This window comes from Papio anubis, chromosome 12, assembly GCF_008728515.1.
Source record: "Papio anubis isolate 15944 chromosome 12, Panubis1.0, whole genome shotgun sequence".
NCBI lineage: Eukaryota > Metazoa > Chordata > Mammalia > Primates > Cercopithecidae > Papio > Papio anubis.
In genome coordinates, this window is record NC_044987.1 from 104570494 (window position 1) to 104591001 (window position 20508).

The following is a 20508-nucleotide window of genomic DNA, read 5'->3' on the forward strand; positions in this document are numbered from 1 at the left end:
GTCACCAAAATGAACATCTCAAGAGAGTTGGAGTTTTGTCTGTTTTATTCTCTGATTTATCCCCAGTACCTAGAACTGTGCTAGAGTTTTAGCATCTATGATAGATGTTTAAATAAGAGTGATCACCATTTATTGGGTAATTACCATGTGGTCATCATTCCTCATGTGTACTTTAATTTTCACAATGCCGCCCTACAAAATTTTGTGGAAGAGGAAACTGAGAGCTGAGAGTTATCAATTCAAATGCAGTTCCTTGGGTTCAGCTAAACCTCGAAAAGCACCTGGGTGTGTTTTTGAGTCCTCAGAAGCAAGAAGTGAAGTGTTCATGCCCCTGAACAGCTGGGCTGCACTCGCCCCACCCAACTTGAGCCTGGGCCTGTGTCCTTCGGGGTGGAGGTGGGGGCAGTTCTCACTTTCACGAGGGCTCCTTCCCTTGCTACAGGCTCCTCCTTTAATAGTGGCAAGCAGCAGCCTGCCAGGTTGTGACTCAGGTCCTGGAGCCAGAGCGTTGGATGCCACCTCTTACTATGGACCGTGTGACCTAAGTCCCACCTTCCCCACCAGCAACATGGGTGATAAGAGATAAATAAAATAATCGACACCGTTGCTGACACATATCAGTAGTTGTATGACTCAGGTCCTGACAGGAAACAGAAAACACACTTGAGGCTTTAACTGAAGATAATGTAATTAAGAGGGTATTTACAGAAGTGCAGCATATTAATATCCTAGTCCTGCTGTAAAAAAATCACCACGCATTTAATAGCTTAAAACAACACAAACTTATTTCCTTATGGTTCTGGAAGTCACAAATCCAGAATGCTAACATCAAGGTGTCAGCAGGGCTGGTTCCTTCTGGAGGCCCCAGGGGAGAATCCATCGCCTGCCTCTCCTGACTCCTGACTTGCCTTGGTTCCTGGCCACACCACTGCCACCTCTGCTTCCATCGTCAGATCACCTTGACCCTCCTGCCGCCCTCTTATGAGGACCCTAATTACATCATCAGCCCTGCCTTGGATAATTCAGTATAATCTCTCTATCTAAAGATCAGTCAATCACATCTTTTTAAATCTTTTTTTTTTTTTTTTTTTAGATGGAGTCTTGCTCTGTCACCCAGGCTGGAGTGCAGTGACATGATCTCAGCTCACGGCAACCTCCGCCTCCCAGGTTCAAACGATTCTCCTCAGCCTCCCGAGTAGCTGGGATTACAGGCGCCCACCACCACGCCCAGTTAATTTTTGTATTTTTTAGTAGAGACGAGGTTTTGTCATGTTGGGCAGGCTGGTCTCAAACTCCTGACCTCAAGCGATCCACCTGCCTCGGCCTGCCAAAGTTCTGGGATTACAGGTGTGTGCCACTGCACCTGGCCAATTTAATCACATCTGCAAAGTCTCCTTTGCTATATAAGGTGTCAGGTTCACAGATACCAGGGATTAGGATATGGACAACTTGAGGGCCATGACTGCCTATCACACACGAGAAGGGATGGAGAGGCAGTGGGGGTTTAGCCTCACTGGGAAACTGACCATCCGTAGGCTTGAAAGGGCAAGGATCGGGGAGGAACAGACGCTGGTCTCTCCTTCTGCTAGGCCCTTCCATTGACTGGAGCCATCAGAGGCCAGAAGGCAGAGAGCCCATGGTCCACAGATGCAACTGGGACCTAGAACAGAGAAAGGAAGGGATGGAGTGGGGAGAGACTGAAAATCAGCAGCACAAGACTTGAGTTGTCTTAGTTCGGACCATTGCTGTGTTGTGGCCTGGGTCTTCTGAAGGGGGTTCAGGGCATGGGGTGGCATGCCTCTGTCTCGGCCTCCTGCTCCAGGACTAGCAGTCCCCTCTCACGCCATCCCAGGGCACTGGATGGACAGTCTATTCTCAAGCCAAGCTGCCAGGATTTGGGGCAAAAGAGCTGCTGCGGAAATTCAAAACAAAACAGCCAGAAGGCTCTTCAAAGTGCACTTCCTTAACAAAGGACTTAGAAGAGGTAGGAAGAAAAAGGCTCTGGCCAGCAGGTAGCCAGCTAAGCAGCACCATGACAATGCTGGGAAGGGCGAGCTATGTGGGGACTGGCTCTCTGATCTTCCCCAGACTCCCTCGCTGGCCCTTAGACAAATAGGAGGAATGGGGAGCCCAGAACTGAGAATTAAGAGACTAGGGTTCAGTCCCAGCTCTGCCATTGACTCTGTGTAACCTTGGGCAAGATACAGTCATTCTCTCTGTACCTCGGCTTCCCCATCTATGAAATAGGGATAATGTTACAAAGTGACATAGGACAGGTTCTCCAGAAGCAAGGAGTCTTAAGCAAGTAATTTATTGGTTGCAGGGGGTGCTCTGGGGTGAAACCTACAGGGGTAAAAGAAACGAGAAAGTAAGGGAAGAAGCCAGGCAAAGATGTGGGTCCAGCTGAAGTCTAGTCTCAGCCCCATTCCACAGGGAGCTCTGGAGTAGAGATGTCCCCTTGAGACAAAGGCAGGGCTGTGTATCCATCTTGGGGGAGGCTGAGGTCCCTGTCCTTCCCCTGTTATGGTTGACTGCGTAGTGGCCCACAAAGGCATCCACATCCTCATCCCCGGAACCTGTGAATGTGTTACCTAACATGGTAGAATGGTGCTTTGCAGCTACGACTCAGCTAAGGGTCTTGAGATGGGGAGGGTATCCTGTGCTGTCAGAACAGGCCCAGTGTTATCACAAGCGGAAGGCCAGACGCTCCAGCAGGAGAGGTAACACTGCAAGTGAAGGCTGGAGGGATGTGAGGAAGGGGCCCCAAGCCAAGGAATGCAGGCGGCTCCTAGAAGCTGAAAAATGCAAGGAAACAGATTTTCCCGAGGCCTTCAGAAGGAGCTCAGCCCTGCTGCCATCCTGATTTTCGACTTCTGACCTCCAGAACTGTAAGAGAATACAATCCATGAATACGGGCTTAATCCACTGAGGGAGTGGTCATTTGTTTCAGCAGCAACAGAAAACTGATACACCTGCCAAGGCTGGGTGGCCACACGATTTGCCCCAGGCCCAAGGGTCCTTGTCCCAGCTCTGTGGGTGCCAGCAGTTACTGACCCTAATAAGCACCTGCTGTGTGTCAGGCACAGGCGACAGTGTCTGTGCTGCACCCAAATCCTGCTGGATGCTGCTTACCAACTCTGAGGGCCCCGTCCCACCCCTGGCTTCTGTGTGCTTTAGTATCTGATGGCCATCAGGCCGCTGGAACCGCTTTGACCCTGAGTGCAGAGAACTGGAAGCCAGGGTGACGCTCGGCCAGTGGCAGAGGGCCTTGCTTTGAGTCTGACCAACACAGAGCCATGATCTACACTGCGGGCACCCCTCCCCACCCTCCTGCATGTATCCTGGCTGGGTGCCTCCCTCGCCCTCACTAGCTCCCCCTGGGAGCACACCCTTGATGCATTGTACAGGAATCCTCATCTCAGACTTTACTCCTGGGGTCCAGCCAGAGCAGCACTGTACCGGGGGTCCTTTCTATCTGGTCCTCACAGTTCCGCCCCGAGGCGGGGAGGGTGATGATTCTTATCTGACAGGAAACTGAGGCTCTGATCAGCTCACAGGCTGCACAGGTTAAGCCAGAATCGGAACCCAGACCCTGGAGAGGATGCTTTTCCTTCCTTCACTTGAATTTTGCAGCCTTCCAGACAGCCCCTTCCCCTGACTCCTCCTGCAGCCCTGGGGAACGGGAATCGTCCTGGTCTGCATTTCCTGCAGCAGGAAGTGGCTGGGTGCAGTGAGCTGGGCTCTGGACGAGAAGGGTCTTTTTGGGACCCCACCCATCTCACCCCCAGACCAGGGGGGACTACTGAGACCTGAAATGTGGGTGCTGTAGCTGTGGCTCCTTGAGGGCACGAGAATCGCTAAAAACTCTGCAGGCTTCGTTCTGATTCTTCAATCAAATCCTGGCAAATGACTTATCCCTCCTTTCCCAGCCCCCTGTTTTCTCCTCTGTCACCTGGAGATCATAATCTCCACCTCACACAGCTGTGGCCAGAATGGAGGGAATAACAGATGGGAACGTGATTAGCACAGAGCCTGGCACAATGAGAGTGCTCCTTCCCTGCTCAGTTAATCCCTCCAAGCCTCAGTTTCTTTGTCCGTAAAGTGGGGAGAATATCTACTGCACAGTCATATCTAGAGAAGCTGTAGCTGGTGGGGGTCGGTTCAGAGTCCTGATCCTGGGTGACCTCGGACTAGCCACTTACCCTCTCCGTGGTCTGTTCTGCCCTCTGGTTTGTGAGAGTCACGTGAGTGAAGGCAGTGACATGCTCAGAACGTGCCCAGCACACAGAAAATGCCATTGTTGTCGTGTGTGAAGGCCTGGCTATGCGCCCAGCATGCAGCAAGGGCTCAGTAAACAATGGCTGTTTATTCGTCAGCATTTCCTGGCCCCTGTAATGAGGAAGGTCACCTACACCTTCCCACACAGCCGTGTGGTTTCCATTCCCAAACTCCCAGGGCCCTGTGCTCAGGCTCGCTGTCTGGAGTTGATGTGAGAAACATGTGCCCTCCACGTCCCTCCACCTTTTCATGCCTTCAGCTCTCACCCCACACATGCCTCTTCCACTCTTCTCTCCCAACCAGGGCCCATCCTGTACCTGCACTTGCTCTGCAGCTGCCATCAGCTACTTGATGGTGACTCACACCAGAGCTGGGCTGATGCTGCGCAGGTGTGTTCTCCTTCCCAGAGCTCTTTAAGGCACTGGCCCCGCCATTGTTGAGCGATGGCCAACCCCTGGCACCCCACAGGGGTGCTGCCTGTCTCCTGTCCCCAAAGAAGAGTCGACCTTCAGGTGGACAACCAGTTCCCCGTGACTTCCCACAAATGCCTCTCCTGCTCACCGGGGGTCCCTTTGTGTAGAAGCAGCCGCTCTGTGTGTTCGTGTTGGTGCATCCTCACCCAGAGGGGAAAAGCAGCCCGAGTATCTCAGCCTGACGCCTCTCAGACTGAAAGCAGCAGCCATGGGAGGTTGTACGTGTCTTTTTCTGGACCACACAGGTCTGCACTGCAAGGCTCCTGTTGTTTTCTTTCCTAGGGCTCAGGATGGACAAGGTAGCCCAGAGCTGGACCAACTGCCAAGAGGAGTCCCTTCTGCCCTCTGCCTTCTCAACAGTAAGACTGGCTCTGCCTCCCTCCCACTGGGCAGTCCCCACTGCTCCAACTGCCTCCTCCATTGCACCCAGGAACTCATCTGGGCTCCAGCCTGAGGGAGTCAGGCCCATCTCATTCTCCAGGCAGTGCTGAAACTGGGCAGGCAAGAATTTGAGTCTGACCCCAGGCTGTCTGCCTTGTTAAATAAGACCAACCTAGAAAACAAACAAAGAGTGAAAACCTCCAAACCCACCTGCTTGGAGCTCAGCCAGTTCAAACAATATTGACGAGTCCTGGCACTGGGCTAGGCCTGGGGCTCGGGGAGGAAGCCACACGTTGCCTACCCCTGAGACAATCACAGTCTAGTGGGAAAGAGAGACCAATAGGTTCCAGTACCCAGTGAGGTCCAAGGCACTGCCAAGGATACCCAAGTCCAGGGGACACAGGCCGAGTCCTGCTGAAGACTTTCAAGGCCTCTGCCAAGAGGAGCACACCACACAGCCCATCTCCCTTCCCCTGCATGAACTCTAGCTGACATTTGCTTCTCTAGCTCCTCCTCTGACAGGCAAGCCTTTCTCTTTCTTTCCCTCTCCTCCTCCTTGAAGCAGCTCCCAGCCTCACTTGCTTCAATCTCTCTGCTCGATCTTGCCCACCCTACACACACACATACGCACTCACACACTTTCTCTCTCACACACTCACACACTCTCACACCGTGGTTCAATGCGTTAGCGCGTCATGCGATATCGGCGTCATCATACGTCATCGGCGGTGCTGGTTCATCGCGATTGGCATCGCGTGGTGAAAATATCAACGCGTCGCGCGCCGCGGATAATGTTGCCGTTAATAATCCGCGTTGGCGATCGCGTGCGGATAAATCGCGATCCATCGCTGCGGTTCATCGTGTTGCCATAAATCATGGTTCATCGCGTGCCGTGCCTTGCTGGCATGATCTTGCAGTTTCGAATATCACGCGCGTATCGCGCGTTCACTTTGCTGCGGTTTGATAATATCTTTTTGATGCGTTTTCATCGCCTCTTGCGCGCGTTTCATCTTTCAGTCATGCCATCCGCCGCATCCTGGGTTGCCCCATCCTTCCTTGTCCACCCTCCATTCCTTCCACCCTTCCTCCACATTCCTTCACTCCTTCCATTTGTTCCCATCCACTGGGTCATTCATTCGTCCGTCGCTGGCATCAGATCATCGCGCGGATCGCGTGCGGTTTCATCATGCCGCGCTGATGCGAAATCGCGCGCGGGCCGGATCATCGCGCATCGCGCATCATGCGCTTATCGCGTGCGAGAATCATGCGGTGCTGATCATCGCGCGAAATCGGATGCGGTTTTCTTTCATGCCGCGATTGTCGCGCGTTCATCCGCACGCGCGTTCATCGCATCGCTGCCGTACGTTTCTTTGCGCGTTCGATGCGTGCCGCATCCGCGCGATGCGGTCAGTCATCGTGCGCACGTTCACCCTGCGGATTCTTTTGGATCAAGACCATCGTGTCTTGCGTTCATCCGTTCCACCTTCCACCGGAACTCCACCACCCTCCACTGTCACCCTGTCAATGCCTTCATCACGTCTGCCTGCCTCAGACCATTTGCCATCCACATGGAGATCCTGGATATCTTACCTGGATCCTGACGTTCATGATCACCTGAATATCCACCTTTTATCCGCTCTTGCAGGTGATCACGTTCACTTGCCACCGCTCCTGATCTCCATTCCACCACCCTCTCCATTCTCCACCATCTCCCACCTTCCTTCCCTCTCCACCTCATGTTCATCCACCTTTCTCCACCAGCTATCCCATGCCTTCACCCCCACTCTGCCATCCCCACTGCCCCCTCCTCCACCATCAGCCTCCTCCCTGCAACCAAGGGACTCAGCTAAGTGTTGTCTCTGAAGGGAATTCCGATGACCATAATTTTCTCAATCTCATTGCAAATTTTTAAAAACCTGGCTTTTTAAAGGGTTAAACTGCTCATGAATTTTTAAGCGCCAACATAAGACTTTAAAGACATTTCCTGCTAATGAGATTAAGTGAGATAATGTATGTGGCACGTGGCGCACTTCCTGCACGCCTGAGATTGCGCTCTGAGGCCGTTGCTTCAGGCCAAGCCTCAGACGGCCAGAGGGTCTCCTTCACTTTGGAGGGAAAGTTTGCAAAGCCTTGCAGTATGGTGTGACGCTGGCAGCAAAGGACGGGGCGCCAGGAAGGAGTCCTGCAGAAACCTTCGGGCAGGAGTGTGTAAGGGTGGGTGTGCGCACATGTGTGTGTGTGTGCATGTGTGTGATCTGGAGGTGAGGAAAACGAGATGTGTTGGGAGAACTCCAACCACACACTGCCTGGCTCATCCCTCCCTTGGGGTCTCACTCAGCTGCTGTCTCTGGCTGCTACCACCATGCTGGCCTCAGGAGGTCACTGTGATCATCACGGTCCCTTCTGCTTTGGGTTGAACCCTTTTCCCGTAGTTCCCTGCAATAGAATGGAGGTTGGCTGTCATTTCCAAGACAGTTTTGCAGGAAGAACATGATGAAAACCTGATTATATTTGTACTCACCTTTGCACTATAGTTATTTCTTAAAGTTCAGTTTCCAGTTCCCAGAGATCCTGTGAAAGTGGCAAAGACATCTGTAGGCCTCTGAGTCTCTACCCTAAGACAACCACAAAGACACAAGTGTCCACCTGGGCATTCATCTGGGGACGCTCTACTGACCAAGGGTCAACCGCGGTGCCTGGGCATGGGAAAAGGAACCTCCACCTCCTGCCCTGTGCTGGACTGTGACAGGAACTTTATATTCCCATCCGCTAACTCACTCTTGCCCCATAACAACCTCATAACACATGGTCCAGTAAGGCCAAGCTGCTTACCTAAGGTCACAGAGTTGGAAATAACCCCATTTATGGAATGTACTACTGATAAATGCAAGGATTTACAAGGGCTCAAGCTCAATCTAGGCAAGAATCATGGGGCTTTGGTGGTGACCCAAAGCCTAGCTCTGCAGCAGCTCAGCCCGGCCATGCTTCCTTCTCAGCTAGAGCAGGAATTTTGGATGCTAGGATCCTGGCGAGCCTCAGCCGGCTATTCCTTTCTCTCCCTCTTCCACCAGCCACTGAGTCCTCCTGCCCCTACCTGACCCCAGCCAGGCTCTGTGGGTGGGGCAGCACTCTCTTCTGGTTCTTAGTTGCCATGGACCTTACCCTCTGGCAGGACCCCTGCTGTCCTCTCCTTCAGGGTGGATGGCAAGATGGGACCAGCACAGCTCCTGATACAATGAACCCTGGGCTCTAATCCCAGCCCGGCCATGTATGAGCTGTGTAACCTCAAGTATGTGAACTCATCTCTCTGTGCCTGTTTACTCCCTAAGATGCAACTAACAGTAGTACTCTACCCTAAGAGCTGTTGTGAGGCTTTCTTCACCTTTTGAAAGAAAGAAAAGAAAGAAAGAAGGAAGGAAGGAAGGAAGGAAGGAAGGAAGGAAGGAAGGAAGGAAGGAGAAAAGACAAGACTATATAGCATTTACTTTGTGCCAGACATGACTTTAAGCATTTTATCCCTAATTTCATCCTCATGACAATCTTATAAGGGAGCCACTGTTGCTATGTTATTTTACAGATAAGGACTCCAAGGCACAGAGAGATTAAATAACTTACTCAAGGTCACACAGCTAGTAAGAGGCAAAGGCAGGATTCAAACCCAGGCAGTCTGGCTCTAGAGTTCAGGTGCTTAACTTCCTACTCTATAGTGAAATGATAAGTGTGAAGGATTTTAGCATAAAACTCAACAAAGAGAAAATGCTTGGTCAATGGTAGCTATAGTTGTCATGTGACCTTGGCAGGTCATTTTACTTTTTTTTTTTTTTTTTTTTTTTTTTTTTTTGTTTTTTTTTCTCTCTTTTTCCTTTTTTGTGTGTGTTTTTGGTTTTTTTTCTTTTTTTTTTTTTTTTTTTTTTTTAGACTGAGTCTCCATCTGTAGCCCAGGATGGAGTGCAGTGGCGCGATCTTGGCTCACTGCAACCTCCGCCCCCCGGGTCCCTGTTCAAGCAATTCTCCTGCCTCAGCCTCCTGAGTAGCTTGGATTACAGGCATCCGCCACCTTGCCCAGCTAATTTTTGTATTTTTAGTAGAGACAGGGTTTCACCATGTTGGGCAGGCTGGTCTTGAACTCCTGACCTCGTGATCCACCAACCTTGGCCTCCCAAATTGCTTGGATCACAGGCATGAGCCACCGTGCCCGGCAGGTCATTTTACTTCTGTCTCAATTTTTTCATCCCTAAAATGGGACTAGTGATCGCTCTGTGCCGGGCTTGGGGTGAGAGTTCATCAGAATAATGGGTGTGAAATGTCTGTCACAGATCCTAACACAGAGCAGGGCATAGGCTCTCGGTGGTTCTCCTTTCTAGAAGGGACCTACAGAATGGGGTTGGCACTGGTGGTAGCTAGACACATCCACTGAGTCAGCAAAAGCAAGGTGTAAGAACCCCAACAGCCTTGAGGGGCCCAGGCAGAGCAACAGATGTGTGGGCAGCCGGAAATGCAGAGCACGGATGCAGGGCCTCTGATGTGGGAGGTGGCATCTGGGGGTTCAGATGCAGCATTGGGAAGAAAGGGGTGAACACTTATGTGGTCATCTAATCCTCACAATGACCCTGAGAAAACAAGAGTCTCAGAGAGGGGATGTGACTTGCCCAAGGCCACGTCTCTAGAAAGGGGTGGCAATGAGGTTTGCCTCCCAGGCGCCTCTGCGGTTCCTCTCTCCCCACACTGCCTGTCGGCAGAATGAATGGCCTAGCTACGAGGTCAAGCTCTAGGTTAGGAGTAACTGTTTCTTAAGAAAGTCCAGGCCGGACGCGGTGGCTGACGCCTGTAATCCCAGCACTTTTGGAGGCCGAGGTGGGCAGATCACTTGAGGTCAGGAGTTTGAGACTAGTTGGCCTGGCTAACATGGTGAAACTCCATCTCTACTAAAAATACAAAATTAGCCTAACCTGTAATCCCAGCCACTCGGGAGGCTGAGGCAGGAGAATCGTTTGAACCTGGGAGACGGAGATTGCAGGGAGCTGAGATTGTGCCATTGCACTCCAGCCTGGGTGACAAGAGTGAAACTCCATCTCAAAAAACAAAAAACAAACAAAAAAATTAGCCGGATATGGTGGCCACGCACCTGTAGTCCTAGCTACTCGGGAGGCTGAGGCAGGAGAATTGCTTGAACTGGGAGGCGAAGCTTGCAATGAGCTGAGACTGTGCAATTGCACTCCAGCCTGGGCAACAGAGCAAGACTCTGTCTCAAAAAACAAAAAAGTCCAGCAAAAGAAAGGCGACAGTCCCTCCTGCAAAAGTGTCCCAACTAAGCAGGTAGTACGGTGGGGCCCGGAGCCGGGGAATGCAGAAGGGCTTGGCTGCGGACAGCAGCAGGCAGGCAGGCAGGGGTGAACCGGCGGCACGGGTGGCTGGAGGCTGCCTGGAGTCTGGCTCAGCCCTGGGGAAGGGGGTGGGCAATGCCTCGCCGGGGCATGGAGGGAGGATCCCCTGCGATCTAGAGAAGGGCATAGGGTGCTTCCCCCACCTCTGCCAATCCCCCCAGAAGATGTTCCCCATACACAGTAAAAGGAAAGGCTCTCAAAGCAACCGATTGGGAGAGTCACAGCAGGGGTGACAAGAGCGCTTTCTAGGGCAGTTGTATGCTATCTTCAGAGGCAGGAAGCCACTTCCTGTGGCCTTAATGGTGCCCTGTGAAAAACCAGGCCCTGGCCCAGCAGCCAAGAGGGCTGGGATAGGTTCACCCAGACCCATTGCCCTACGAGCAGATTTGTTTTTTCCAGAGCGACTCTTCACGGCTTCTCCTCTTCCCCTGGTGATAATGACAGCCAGCGATGGGCCGACAGCCTACTCCCAACCTGGCCTGGGTCTGGTGGCCCCAGCATGAGATCGCCGTAGTGAGGTCTGACCTCAGCATCGCCATGGGGATGTTCAGATGCCACGCTGCCTGCAAGCAGCACCTTTTTCCCCGGGAGAGTGGGTGGGGACCGTGGCTGATGCTGACTACGTATGATGTGGCCTGCTCCTGGCTGCTGGGGCTGTTTGTCTCCAAACATATGTTGTCAGATCTCAGCTGAGTGGGGTGGGCCAGGGGACTCATCAGGACCTGCGGGCTCTATTGTGTGTCTGTGTGTTTGGGGTACGGCGAGAGGTGTTTATTAGACCTCACGGGCAGCCTCATTTTCTTGTCTCTCTGGGCTCGCCTGGGCTGCTTATCACCGTGCTCCCAATGGGCCTCGGATTGACATTCGCAGCAACCTGGTCTCCATAGCAACCAGCTGTGACATCACAAGGAACCCACGGACCCTGGAGCTGGAACAGAGGAAGCTTGAATGTCTGTTTGGGGAAGAAAGCCTTTGCTCCCCCTCCTTCGGCCTCTCCTGTGATAGGGGAAGAGGACATAGAAACGCTGAGAGAGCCAGGGCCTCCGCCTCTCTGGAGGTTTGAGCGGGGTCTACTCGAAATCCTTCCCTTCCTCTCTTTGTCCCCGTTCTCCTCATCCCTCAAAAAATATGTATCTCATTTTCCTCAACTGTAAAATGGGGACATTAGAAGCCGCTCTTGAGTGTTTATTATGTGCCAGGCACTATTATAAGCATCTTGCATGGATTTTCTCATTTACTTCATAACAACCCTATAAAGTACTTTCTTCTTAGTATTCCCCCTTCTGTAAGTGGAGGGAAAGGAAGCACAGCAGAAGGATTGGAATCAAGACAGCCTGGCTCCAGAGCCTGTTTTCATAACTACGAGAGAATGCACCAGATTCCTTCTGAACGCCGCCTGCCACGTGCGCGGCTACAACTCTATTTCCAGCCATGCTGTGGCAAGCAGTTCCGGGCGGGCTTCAGCTCCCTTTGCACCACCAGCACCTCGCCTCCTGTCAGCATGAGGCGGTTTTCATTTTCTGCCCAGGGGCTTCCGCAGCACCCCAACACAAGGCTGGCAGGAGCGGGCTCAGCCGGAGGACTTGTGGAGGGAAGTTGCTTCCACTGAGCCAGCCTCAACCTGGGGTGCACAGGCGCCACCGGGTGAATGCTTCTGCCAGGCGGTCATCTGGCCCACAAGGTCCCTCTGTGCACTGCTTGGAAGGTCCTGGCAGCGCTGAGTCCCAGACACCCATGGCATGACCTAATAATGTACCGTTATCTTGGCTCTTCTGCTTTCTCTTTTTTCCCATTGGTATTCGTCCCTCATTTCTGGTCCCTAGAATGACTTCCAAAATAAACTCCCTATACACAAGTCTTTGCCTCGGATTCTACTTTGGGGGGATCTTAAGAGAGTTGAAGCCCTGAGAACGCCACTACAGGGGGCCATTTTGGAGCTGGGTCACTTGGTGAGGTGCAATGAGGACGCTGTTGTCGTGGGATGTGTGATGGTGGCCACCCTGGTATTACGGTGATGAAGACCGTCCCTGTGGTGGGCTGGGAAGAGGTACAGGTGATGGCGGGGTAGGGGATCAGATGAAAGCACTGGCATCTAAACAATCCAGGGGCAATGGTCCTTACAGGGATGGTGAGGCTGGCTGGCGGCTAACTGCTCTGGAAGCCTTAAAGGAAGAAAACAGCAGGCTCGGGTTGATCCACTGTCAACTCAGGTCATGCAGTGGAGAGCAAAATCCCCATGGTGCTGTTGTAAGAGACTCTCGCCTTCTGCAGCCAAAGGGTATCCTGTACTGAAAATCAGGCTCGGCATGGAATTGGGGGCAGGAGGGTCACAGGGTTGTGAAGGAGAAGGAGGGCATAGCTTGGCCGGATCTCGGCCAAAGTCAAGAACCCTGCTGGGCAGAGAGTGGGATGCTGAGACCTCAGGTGGGGATAATTGGGCAGATGATTCTGAGAATCTTGGGGGCCCAGACTCCTCCGGAACTTCGAGCACTGAACTCCCATAACTCAGCAAAGCACTCCTTGGCCAGTTGGGCCAGGCCAAGGTGAGGCTTCCTCTAGGGGAAAGCTACCATGTCCCCTCATCCCCACCCCATCTCCTGCTTGACTCAGTCCCCCGCTGAGAAACCCCAATCAGTAATGGGTATTGTCCAAGCAGAATATGAGGTCCTGCAGCTTAATTCACGTCCAGTGAGATTGAGATTAATTCAGTCTTGAGCAGAAATACAACTTGAGCAGCTGGAGAGTAGACCTCGGCTCGGGTTCAGCTAGACCTGGGGACTCCTCCCATTCAGGGCCCAGGCAGAACGCCACCCTGTCGATTTCACGGCTTGTTGGGATGCTTAAGGAAGCTCATGGATCCAAAATGCAGTATCAGTGACTGAACAGGTTTTTACTGTACACCAGGCACTGTTTGATATGAGACAACAGCTGTAAATCGGCTCTTGTCTGTTTTCAAAGCACTCACGTGAAGTAGGGAAGATAAGAGCATCTAAGCAGACCGTGCTGCCTGTAGTAAAGCTGCTTTTGAGATGTGACTAAGTGCCTGGCTTTGTGCTGAACTCACCAATACACAGTATCATAAGATTCTTAAAATGACCCTACAAGGGAGAGATTTTCACCCCCATTTTACCAATGAGAATGGTCAATAGGGCTGGGATTTGAACCCAGCCTTATCTCGCTTTTCCCTCTGCACACAGCCTGCTTATCTTGAGACAGCGTGACAGCCTCAGCAGAATGGTGTCCAGGATGCAGGGGAGAGAAAGATTGGTTGGCCTGGTGGGACGGTCCAGCAAGGCTTCCCAGAGGGGGTGATAAGGCAATTTGTATATTTCAAAAGCTGAATAAATGTGAACCACAGTGGGTTATGATTAAGCACCTATAGTGAGGGCTCCATCTTGGGATCAAGTTTTTAGAAATGGTTCCAATCAAAGCAAGCACAAGCTCCAGCCACTGCATAATACTTAGTTAGAGGTGGCTCCCCAGGTCACAGAGCCCACTTCTGCCCCCAGAATCCTGAGAGACCAACGCTCCTGTGCTCAGCTCTTTCTCTCTTCCAGCCTTTCTGACAAATGAGCCTGTAGGGTGGGGGTTTCTCATCAGGGAATTTTTTTTTTTTTTTTTTTTTTTTTTTTTGCCTGGAGGGAGGTAGAGCTGTACTGATTGGGCTCTGGAATATTGAATCAGAGGAATTCACTCAAGCTGGGTTCAGCCAAAAAAGGAGGACTTATTTATGAGGCCTCCCCAGGGGTGTCTGCGGCAGGAAGGGCCAGGTCTGGGGAGACTAAAGCATGGACTAAAGCAATTTCCTTCCACTCTGGGCACCTTTACTTGCTATTTCAAGTTAACTCAATTCAACAGATGCTGGGCTCTCACACTGTAGCCAACCTTCAGGTGGGTAAGAGGGCAGGCACCAGGTTCCAGTGCACCCCACTTCCTGCCACACCCCTGGAACCCAGCATCTAGAGCATAGAGCAATATGGCTACCCCCAGCATCCGTTGAATTGAATTGACTTGGAATAGCAAGTAAAGGTGACCAGAGTGGGAGGAAAGTGCTTTCTGTTGCAATTTAAGAAGACCAAGTCCTCCCAGAGGCCTTGCATGTGTGTCTGTACATGCGTTTCCCTCTGGGTAGACCTTTACAAGCCAGTAATGTCGACAAGGGTCACTCTTCCTCATTTCCGGATGAAGAAACCAAATTGCCCAAGCAATTTGGTTTGAAGCAAGTTGCCCAAGGTCACACAGCAAGAGCAGTCTCTGGCTCAGTATTCCTCACTGGGAGTTCAGGAATCCCAAGAGGAGGGGGTTTGCATCATACCTGGAGATAGGTTTCTAGGTTCTAAAATAAGCCATACAATCTTAAGACACTTTTTACAGATAGAAGGAAATGCCTCGGAGCCACAGGGGCCTGGGTTTTGAATTCTGCCTTTGTCATTTCCTAGGTGAACTTGGGCAAGCGATTTATCTTCTCTGTAAGGACAATGACAGTGCTTCAGAGTATTCTTGGGATTGGAGGAGTCAGTCAATGCATTTTACCACTGCAGCGAGTAAACGCTCAATCAATGTACGCTCGAACAATGTTAACTATTGTTTATTACAGTCATAAGTCACCTAACCTCTGAGCCTTAGTATTCTCGGCTACAAAATGGGGGTAATGATACTTCCTGAACAGAGCTGTTGGGAATGAGATAACATGAGATAAAATGAGATAACATGCCCAAGTGCTATCCTGGCACCCGGCTCCCCACATGTTCACTGCTTCCCCCTGCGATGCTCCCTCCTGTCAAATTTACGCTTCTAGCATAAATGAGGCGCCGGTCTAAGAAAAGCACCACTTGTGAACTCAAACGCTTATAGGCGTGAGCTGAGGAAGCATAAAGCAACTTCCCTCTCCCACCTGGTGAGAGAGCCTCCACGGGTTGTAGGGTAAAATGGTCGAGTGCTGAGTGGGTGTTCTTGATGCTGGAAGGATCCTGCTCCTCTCAGTTCCAGGATTCTCCACGGGGCCTGGAGGTGGATTCTCCAGGGGGCCCATTAGCTAACTGGACAAAGGCAGCCAGACCTGGTTGTCAATCCGGGCGGGGCAGATTCCACAGGGAGATGCTTTTGGCTGGGTTGACCAGAGGTAGAGCCGAATGTGCTGGGATGCAGGGCACAGACAACTTCTGAAGACTGAGCCAGACTTGAGCCTCCTTCCCTCCATCTTTTTTAAACAAACCACATTTTTTTGTTTGAGACAGTCTCGCTGTGTCGCCCAGGCTGGAGTGCAGTGGTGCGATCTCGGCTCACTGGAACCTCCAACTCCTGGGTTCAAGCGATCCTCCTGCCATAGCCTCCTGAGTAGCTGGGATTACAGATGCCTACCACCATGCCCAGCTAAATTTTTTTTTCTTTGTTTCTTTTTTGAGACAGAGTCTTTCTCCATTGCTCAGGCTGGAGTGCTGTGGCACAATCTTGGCTCACTGCAACCTCTGTCTCCCGGGTTCAAGCAGTTCTCCTGCCTTAGCCTCCCAATAGCTGGAATTACAGCTGCGTGCCACCACGCTCAGCTAATTTTCTGTGTGTGTGTGTGTGTGTGTATTTTTAGTAGAGATGGGGTTTTGCCACGTTGACCAGCCTGGTCTCGAACTCCTGAGCTCAGGCAATCCACCTGCCTTGGCCTCCAAAATTTCTGGGATTACAGGTGTGAGCCACTGCACTGGGCCAATTTTTGTATTTTTAGTAGAGATGGGGTTTCACCATGTTGACCAGGCTGGTCTTAAACTCCCGACCTCAGGTGATCCACCCACTGGTCTTGAACTCTTGATCTCAAGCAGTTCTCCCATCTCAGCCTCCCAAAATGCTGGCACTATAGGAATGAGCCACTATGTCTGGCCATTAAATAAGCCACAAATTAATGAGCACTTACTGCGTTCCAGGCACCATGCCAAGCAGTTTCCATGGATTCCAGCCACTGCCATCTGGGCAGCCAGCCTTAGGCAAATGCTTGATGTCTCTGAGCCTCAGCCTCCTCGCCTGTGAAATGGGCTTCAGGATGGTGTCTGCCTCATAGGGCTGTTACGAAAATTAAATGAGCTAATGCATTAGCAGTCATACTAAATACCAACTAAATTTTGGTATTATATACAGACATCCATCCATTTAAGCTTCACAACAATCTCCACTTCTTTAAATAAAAAAATAAAAATTTAGAGAGGTTAAATCAGTGGTTCCTAGGTGCTGACCTGACCCCATACAAATGCACATGGAGAGCATGTGAGAAACCAGGGTCCCTGCAGAGGATGATTCCATGAGTGAGCCTGGCATGGGCCCCAATAATGCAGGCTTGTCATGCCTGCAGCATCCCAGGTGATTTGGAAGTGGGAAGCCCTGCTGAGTTAGGTGATTTGGCAAAGGCTCCACTGCCGGTAGGGACAGAGGTAGGATTTGAATGTTGAGGCAGGACCCTAAATCACCATTATTTACTACGAAGAGCATGCCCCTGGTGGGCCTGCCCTAACCCGCTCTCTGCCACTCCCTAGGGCTGGAGGATTCTGGCCTGGCCCACTTTCTGAGGAGGAGGGCTGGGTGGAGCTCTCTTGAGCAGGGTCACTCAAGCAACCATTTGCAGGCCACCCTGTCCCCATCATGGGTTCCTTTTCCAAAAGCCACCTGAGCCAAGACAGTGGGTACCCATCAGCCCTTGTGGATTGTGGAATGTCTCACCAACGGTCAGAAGCACATCTCCCCTGGTGGCTCCCCACAGCCGTCCCCCCCAGGGCCCATCTCCACCCTCTGGTGCCACTGGGCATGCGGAGAGCCTCTGGCAAGCTGCAGGAGCTGCCAAAGCATTTGGTTATTTTGCTCATTTTATTAATAAATGTGCACTGATGCCAACCACATGGCGACTGCCGCCTGGGAACAAGAGTCGGAACATGCTCTGGGGAGATTTCTGGCTGGATTTTGGTGACAAAGGAAACAGACAGGGATCTATAGGGAGAAGGGAGGCGGGCAGCTGACAGACATCTGGGGCCATGCAATGACCTCTGCGGTTTGTGAAGGCCTTTTTGGGAAAAGGAGAGTTGGGCGGAACTGTATGGAAGGGGCTTGGGGCCCTGACCCTTCAGCCAGAGGGACTCTAAGCCACATGGAGCTTGGACACATAGCTTGGCCTGACTGCAGGCAGCTGGACACATCATTTTTCCCAGGGTCTGTTGGCCTGTGGGTGCCTGGTGAGGTCGGAGCTGATGGCAACAGTGCTGTACCTGCAAAGGACCTTGAAAACCCCAAAGCAAAGAGAAAGATGTTCCGCCAGAGGGGCTGCCAGTTCAACGCCAAGCTCCATGGAGGGAGTTGGCCACCACATGTGTGGTGCTGGGTCTGGGGGCTGTACACACAAAGCTGGCATTATTGGCACCTTTCCGGGATGCTGTACAGAGAAATACCCAGGAGTGATGTGCCCCATAAGGAGAGGTCGGACGAGCGGGCCTTTGTGTAGAAGAAGCCAGCAGGCAAACCTTGCAGGGGGCAAGCCCCGGTTTTCCAGGGCTCCAGCCCCCTGTGCGGACACCAGAACGGCCTCCTCCTCCAGCCAGGATGTGTGTTCTATTCTATTACTGGCCAGCGAATAAATAATCTGAAAGCCTCGCCAGGATCTGCCGTTTACCCTTTAAGGGAATGAACTTCTGTTCATTTGGAAAGGGGGGAAGAAAAAAGCCTTCCCAGATGAAAGTCTGGGCTGAGGGAAGAGTGAGCTAGGCAGACGGCATGGACGCCAGCAGGAAGCCCTTACAGCCAGCAGGCTGGGCCCAGGGGCCCTGGCATCCCCCTGAACGGTCAGTGCCACCCACAGTAGCCCCAGTCCTGGGCTCCTCACATTTTAACTCAGTCCTCTCTACTTAGTTTGCTTATGCCCTTAAAGCAGCAAAAAATGTCAATCACACATATTCAATCTAGTAATTCATTTATAAATAATAATCATGCATGACTATACTAACATGAACATTGTCAAACATGCACAAAAATACAAATTTAAAAAATAAAACCAAGATAAAATCATGTTTTAAAATGCCTTAATTACTGTGGATGATTTTTTTTTTTTTTTTTTTTTACCACCATCACCTTTACTAACAAAGCAAAAATATACAGTATAGCTAGGCTATTAGTAATAATAGTGGATATAAATTCTTATTTCAAATTGTCTTCTCATTCATAGTATAAATCTGGGGGCCACCTTCTTGTGGGACCCAACTGGACTGTCACTGTTTTTCCCTCCTCTGTTGGCCAGAGTGGCACCATCAGGAGTGAAGTGTGCACGCCACACCACGCTTTTGATCATCAACATTTGAGTTAGGTTCAGCATTTTTCACTTTTTTCTTTGTTCCTCCTTTGTCTGGCTTCTTTCTAAGTCATGTATCCCTTTGATAAATCTATGAATCTGCGTAACTGGCCTCAAATGAGTAGAAAAATTCTTCCAAATGCCAACAGCGAGAGTGAGGGCAGAGTGGCTGGCCTTTCTGTGTGGTCCAACTCCCATTCTTCCCTCCAGTGACATTTCATATAAAGACCTAATATGGACATCAGCATCAATCTATAAATACTAGTAATGCTGAATTCTTTTCTCTTTTTTGGATGAAATAGAAATAGAAATAAAAAAATTAATATTCCTTTCTCCTTAAAGAAGTCCCTTAAACACCTCCTGGGGTGCCTGCATGCCCCCCACTTTGGAGATCTTTGTGTCTCCAGAGCTCCTCACTGTCCCTCTCCCTTCCAAGCCAATCCAACTGCAAACAGAAACCAGCATGAACTTAGGAAATTGTGAACCTGACCAAATCACAGCCCTTCACTTGCTCCCCATGGCTCATCATAGGTCTTGGGGAAAAGTAAAACTTACCAGCTCTGGCCCCCATCGCTCCTTCAGCATCACTCACGGCCCTCCACATGACACGTGGCAGGTTCCCTCTCTCATCCTTCAGGTCCCAGTGCCAAGGTCACCCTTCAGAGAAGCCTGGATCGGCCCCTCACCTGAAGAATATTACACTCCCCCCAATGACTGTCTCAGGGCTTCCTTTATAACTTTTGAAGTGCTCATCACATGTTGTCACTATGTAAATCTGCTCATGGACTCTGACTACTGTCTCCCCAACTGGGCAATGTGCTTGGGGTTCATCAGAGAGGATCCATGTCTGCTGTTTTCATTGCTGTATGCCCAGAGACCAGCATGGTCCCGGGATATTGTAGGTGCTCAATAAATGCATGAAGAATGAAAGGAATGAATCAGGTCTGACAGGATCTACAATGCTTCCTTGGACTGGGCTTGTCACAGCTGGAAGCTGCCAGCTATGGGGAAACGCCCATCTCCTTGGCCTCAGCCCTCCGCAGCCTCCCTCCTCACACCAGGGAGCTGGAAGCCCAGCTCCAAGGAACTCAGAGAAAGTCTGAAGTAGTTTTCCAGGTGGGAGAGGCTATTGAGAAAGAGATGTCTACTTTCTGCCTTGGAGGGCTGAGAACTTGGAGTGTTAGGAGGGCCAGGGTCATTCCTAAAAACACCCAGCAAGTCAGGGCATGAGCACTGCCCAGAACACAGGTGAAGGGCTGTGTCAGCGGCGCCCTTGGCTAAGTGGAATGAGGAATCTTGAGACATGAGTGCTTGTGGTGATTGGTGGATTCTGCCCCTGGGCTAGGCCTCTGAGAGGGCAGGGGCTGAGGCCCAACTTCTCCCCTTTGGCTACCAAACCTTGTGCAAGACCTCCCCATAGCCCGGCCAGGGAGGTGCAGAGGCAGCCCAGTCTTTTCCCAAGCAAGAGGCCTAGTAAATGCTGGATCAGGGATTCACACCTGGGTCCCTCCCCAAAAGGGGATGCCCTTGCTCTCCCCCCCCACGTGTCCCTCAAAGCTTCTCCCTTGAGGCCCCTTTGGTTCAGGCGCAGCAGCTGTGAGGCCCTTTGCAGAGCTGATCACTCCGTGATTATCTCCAAAGCTGAGGAGCAGGTGTCTGCAGGCGTGGCTCAGCTCCT

General features: G+C 51.4%; 2 long non-coding RNA genes across 4 annotated transcripts; one reads left to right on the forward strand and one right to left on the reverse strand.

Moving 5' to 3' along the window:
- Positions 1 to 2292: 2292 nt before the first annotated feature.
- On the reverse strand, positions 2293 to 8924 carry LOC103877509. Of its 3 annotated transcripts, XR_637233.4 has the most exons (5): positions 7654 to 8924; positions 7467 to 7568; positions 4840 to 5451; positions 4203 to 4389; positions 2293 to 2886 (listed from the first exon to the last, which is right to left on the reverse strand). It is a non-coding gene; the product is annotated as an uncharacterized LOC103877509 (long non-coding RNA). The 3 variants fall into 3 exon arrangements; XR_637234.4 differs by lacking the exon at positions 4203 to 4389; XR_002517003.2 differs by having other exon boundaries at positions 2293 to 4389.
- A 1394-nt stretch (positions 8925 to 10318) lies between these two features.
- Positions 10319 to 12371, forward strand: LOC108581913. Its single transcript, XR_001894802.3, has 2 exons — positions 10319 to 11034; positions 11387 to 12371. It is a non-coding gene; the product is annotated as an uncharacterized LOC108581913 (long non-coding RNA).
- The last annotated feature ends 8137 nt before the right edge of the window (positions 12372 to 20508 follow it).